We start from the raw sequence: 5,894 nt of genomic DNA, 5'->3' as shown, positions 1-5,894 counted from the left end.
ACAACACCCCGCCCCCAACCCCCTGCCCACTTCTTCAGTGCCAGTCCCTGCTCAGAGCAGGTTGTCTGGGCCTGCCTCCACCCACCACCAAGACCACCACAGCTGTGATGGTGCCCTCCACGCCAGACAGAGACAGAGGACCTGGAAGGGAAGGTGCCCTGCCCCACACTCTCCGTGCTCTTGCAAAGCTGCAGGGTGTTTCCTTGCATGCCCACCCAATCATCTGGCGGCTCCTTGACCAGAGGCAGATTGTGCGGCACACCCAGATGTTGGCCGGGATCACAAATGATGATGAAGTCCTGCTAAGCTACGTATGTGATGGATTTGCAGGTCAGGCTAAGGAGCCTGAGTCTTCGGGAGGGGTCTGGTGTCTGGGTAAGGTTGAGGTACCCCTGGGGCCCGAGAGTGTCTCAATGAGAGAATTGGGAAGGAGAAACACATGCTTCACCCCAGCTAACAGGTCACCTCACCCCAGCTACATGAAACGGTCCTTTGAGTACATCCTCTTTCTCCTTCTTGGCCAGGGAAGGGGAGGAACGCAACTATCCCGGGTACCGGAGGCAGGATGAAGTTTTCCATTTATCACAATCTTTACTTCCATAATGAAGTGATCATTCAAGAGTATTGCTTTGGCATCCTCGGTAAGGAGCACCTCCCTGCATAGTAGGGGAGCTGGTGTGTGGGAGGGTAGGTCTGGCATGAACCTTCCTGACTCTTCTCTCTGCAGGATACAGGATGTCTCGTTCCACTGTAGTCTAGTGGTTGTGAGATCATGAAAGTGAAGCCTCCACCTGCAGGCAGTACAGCTCCTACCTGACCTTCTTCAGCTGCTTGGCTGACCATGACTGCCCAGGTTCTGGCAGGATTGCTGAGGTGAGCGCCAGGTAGGGCATCATGGGAAAGGAGCTTGCTGGTCATTCCTTGGCCTCTGGGGAATTGGCTTTGAGCCATGACCTGAACTAACCTGTACCCACTTCTGCAGTCCCCTACATCATCAGCCAGAGCCTGTAGCTCAATCCCCTGCAGTACTTCTCCAGGGAGGGATGCCATTAGAGAGTGAACAGAGAGGAGGCCAGGTGAGCAGTCTAGGGCTGGAGACTGAGAGGCCGTTGATTCCTGGAGTTGTGCCCCACATGGAGAATCCAAGCCTCAGTGAGGTGACTGCAGTGAGCAATCCCACGCCATCCTTGGGCTGGCAGAGAAATGGCCATCAAAGAACTGTAACACCCACATTTTAGGATTGGGGCACCTTAAGCCACCTAAGAGGAATAAGTGTCTGAGGTCAGTGGGTGAGAAGCAAGACTCAAGAGGTAGCTGTCTCATCTTCCCTCACCGGCTGAGGCCTGAGGCCGGCTACCACTTGGGGCTCAGTTTGGGCTCAACCAGGGCCCTCTCACCCTCCACCCAGATATCCTCCCAAGGCCCCTCTCTATGTCTTCCCTAATGGGCTGTCCCACGCCCATCATTTTTTGTTACAATGATCCCAGGCTTCCCTGAGATGCTTTCTGCCCTCTGCCATCATCACTCACACTTCCCTGCCCCACCCTGCCCCACCAGACAAGAGAGGCTGCTACACAGGGAATCTGGAGAACCACACTGGGCTCACAGGGGAGGAAATGTGAAGAGATTGCAAAATGGATGAGCCCTTCATTGTGTGTACTGGGAGGGAAACTGGCTGGGAATTAAGGCGACCTGAGTAGTGGTGTGGACACCCAGTGTTACTTATCATGATGAAGACGTGCTTTGTCACATCCCCTAATATTAATATGGAAGTTATTTTCTTGGAATAGTGAAACAATGAGTACAAAGAAATAGTGTTTGTTCGGATTTGTGTAGAAATACTGCAGATGCGTCCATTTTCCGTTACAATTCTTATGTGAGACTTGAAGTGTTTATTGACTTTTAAGATACATTTTGATTGTTCTGCCCCGGGGAAATTTTATGATCATGTTTGCACTGTAGAGACATGGAATCCAGAAAAGTTTTGAGTGACTTTCAGCTTCTTTTAGAGTACTTACTTGAAATTTTGGGGTTTTTTTTCCATATGCTTCTCTTCATTTTATTATTTTAATTTTATATGCAAGGTGATAAATTTGTTTTATTTGCCTTTTGTGGAAACTTTGTTTTAAAGTACTTTTTGTTTTCTGTTAGATATGTGAGTTTAACTGTGAGTACAAAATTTTTATTTTCATTTTTTAGTTGTTTTGGGGTGTCTGTGTGTGTTTTGAGGAGAATTCCTCTGTCACCCAGGCTGGAGTGAAGTGGCAGGATCTTGGCTCAACCTCATTCTCCACCTCCCAGCTTCAAGCAATTCCCCTGCCTCGGCCTTCTGAGGAGTTGGGATTACTGGTGCATGCCACCATGTGCAGCTAATTTTTGTATTTTTAGTCAATACTGGGTTTCACCATATTTGCCAGGCTGGTCTCCAACTCCTGACCTCATGTGATCCACCCACTTTTGCCTGCCAAACTGCTGGGCTTACAGCGTAAGCCACCATGCCCAGCCTCATTTATTTGTTTATGTATTAGAACCCTTCTTCTATTCTCTTCATGTACACACATTTTAGAGTGATTGAAAGAATGTATTTTATTTATTTAGTCAATAGTAGAATTTTAAAAGTAATGTTTTTATTCAGTGAATACAGTATTGTGAATAGGTTAAACCTTGTATAGTATTGTCATTCTCTCTTTCATAAATTTTTCAAGAATTCTGATACTGTTTCCATCCCCCCACCCCCGAGGAGAACATGCAGATAGTTCCAAACAATTGTGGAAGTGAGTGGGTATGAAAATATAATTCGAAGGCCAGGTGGGGTGGCTCACACCTGTAATCCCCACACTTTGGGGGGCCAAAGCTGGTGGATTACCAGATGTCATAAGTTCAAGACCAGCCTGGTCAACATGGTGAAACCCCATCTCTACTGAATATTCAAAAATTAGCTGGGTGTGGTGGCAGGTTCCTGTAATCCTAGCTATTTGGGGGGCTGAGGCAGGAGAATCGGTTGAACCCGACAGGCAGAGGTTGCAGTGAGCCAAGATCAAGCCACTGCACTACAGCCTGGGTCACAAGACCAAAGCTTTGTCTCCACCACCCCACACCCCCCCCCCCCAAAAAAGCATCAAATTTACATAAACATAATTATCTTAAAAGCCAGCATAATTTTAATTTTATTGCAGTCATCAGTTTCAGACATTGTTTATTTTGGGGAAGTGACTACAGAAACTAGAAAAATCAAAGCCTGATGAGAACCTTTAAATTAACCACACTGCACAAGCCCAAAGCTGAAAAACTAAGGTGTTTATAATAGCCCAAATTCTGCATTTTCTCTCTATTGGGCAGTGTAATATTGCACATATGAAAAAAATGCAGTGTTAAATAAAAAGTAGTGGAATTAAGAGGAGTCATTGCTTAGTGAATTAAAACAACACACAAATTGAGAAGAAAAGACAGTGATAGAAAATATATTGTCTATTGATTTAATTCACAATAATTTTCATTTTTGTCTATTAGCATTAAATAGTACCATTATCATAATATCATTTTGTATATTGTCTTCTAACATGTAAGTGGTTTTTATTTTGTAGATTTGGAAACCTGATCAAAGATTCTTTATACATTTTATGTTTTCCAAAATTTCCTAGCTAATAGCTAGCTAAATGCCAGTTGCCTGAATGCCTCTCACTAAGTTGTTTGTCTTTTCCTATTACAATTAATATGAACTTGGTGTGTAGTTTGTTGGCATCTTTACTAAATCTACAGGTGTTGAAGTTGTTCAGATCCCAGTTATGGATCCTCTTGGGTTTTCTCAAGGCTAAAACACCCTTTCTATGCTGACCATTAAGAAATTCCCAACTTCAGGCCAGATCTTTGTTCTACCTTCAGACTTGGCAAGTCCAACTTCATGCCTTACATCTCCACATACCAAAACCAGACCTTCATTTCATGTCCAAAACATGTTTCCTCCTACAGTATTCCACTATTTCAGAAATTCACAGCACCAAATACCGTGTATTTCAAGCTAGAAATGTAGAGGATGATCCTTGAGGCAGCCTTTTCTCAATGACTCTTCATCATTTACATCCAACTCTTCACAGGTTATGTGTCCCCTCCAAGAATTACATAGTCTTAGTAAGTAAAGGGTGGCCCCTAAGTAACCCTCAATCGTCCAGTTTTTTTTTTTCAATTCACACCAGTTTCTCTACAGAACAGCTGGAGCTCTACAATGTCAATGTTGGAGTAAGTACCATTCTCTGCCAGTATTACCATTTTATTTATGATGAGATAAATGATCCTTAAAAATGCCCTCACAAATCTATACTAAGTAACACAATTAAATGATGTCTTTGTTTTACAGAAAAGTACAAGGCAAATGGAACCAATTGTTATTATATGATCTTTGTAAGTACACACACAGGTACTAGATATTTTAGACCCCACTTCATATATCTGAAATTTGACTCTCAAAGTCACTAACTTCTCTTAAAGTCTAATTTCAGATTGCAAAACTACCTCTTTCCACAATATTGTGCTATCTCCCTTTAAGAACCAGCTGGGGAATCTTTTAGAATAAAAAATATAATTTTCTTCAACATCTCCTAGCTGAGCCAAAATCTAAATTTTCTGTGGAGATGTTGGTGTGCACAATTTTGCCAAAACTTTTACAACTTTAACCACAGCCATGCTTCAGTGGCCTACCTGTTCATCCAATACCTGCACGCATGCTTTAACATAGAAAAATTTGAAAGTTAATACGAGTATTAACTCTTATCATTATAGACAATGACATCTGAAGACGCTTTCCGATCTTCCTTGAGTATATGATATTCAAAATGTCAGTACAGTCTCCAAAATGTCAATGTAATCTTAGTAGCAGTGGATCATTACAGAAGATAATTTTGCCACAGTGGTCAAATATTTTTGTTAAATACTGCTATTTTATAGCCATACATAGCATTAACTGACACATGTTGTATAGCTAGACAAATGATCCTAAAGAAAATGTTCAGAAATAGGTTTCATATATTTTGCTAAATTGCAAACTAACAGGTTAATTACTACCGTGAAGTGCTAGACAGTTGGAGTAGTATTTACCAAGAATGAAAAAGAAGATAGGACCATATGAATTGAGAAGGCTGCAGTTAGGAAAAGATATCATATTTATTCCTGACTCCTGGCTTGATATTCTTTGTGTGTGGCTTATTTTTTTATTGTTATTGTTCTGTTTTTGGTTTTTGTCGTTCTTGTTTTACTTTCTCTTATGTGTCAGATCAGAGTTTCACAAACATCCTCAAATAATTACATGGGTCATAAATAAAATATATACCCAGAAATTTGTAGCTATTTTCCTTCGAAATCCTGGTTCAATCACCTGGAATGAGACCTGGAGAACCAGTAATTCTCATGAGTATGCTAAGTGATTATTACCAAAATGACAATTGTGAAATATTTAGACAACCATCCAGGAGCTAGGTAATCAACATTTAATAATTGGTTCTTACTGTAAGGGTAAAGGATTTTGTTGAAATGACTATTTAAATGCAAGTTTTATTAAAAAGATAGAAGTGAGCACTTCAGTGCTTTCTAATTAGTATCTTTAAAACATGTTTTGCTAAAGTGGCAAAATAATTTTTTCATTTGAAGTTAGCATTATGGCCCCAAATGACTTCTGAGTTAGCTTTTTGAAAATCTTCAGATGATAAATTCTAAAAACTATCTTGGATGTTTATAAAACTCCAGAACATCACTGAAAAATATATAAATAAAAACACCAGTATCCAAAATAATCAAAATAACTCATACAAATGTACAAGAAAAAACATATACAATCTAGCCCAGTAGAAGAAAGCAGTACAGGTAAATAATGAGATCCTTTTTAGAAAAGAGGAAAGTCAAAT

The sequence above is a fragment of the Gorilla gorilla genome, chromosome Y (assembly GCF_029281585.2).
Source record: "Gorilla gorilla gorilla isolate KB3781 chromosome Y, NHGRI_mGorGor1-v2.1_pri, whole genome shotgun sequence".
NCBI classification, from domain to species: Eukaryota; Metazoa; Chordata; class Mammalia; order Primates; family Hominidae; genus Gorilla; species Gorilla gorilla.
This window is presented reverse-complemented; position numbering follows the sequence as displayed.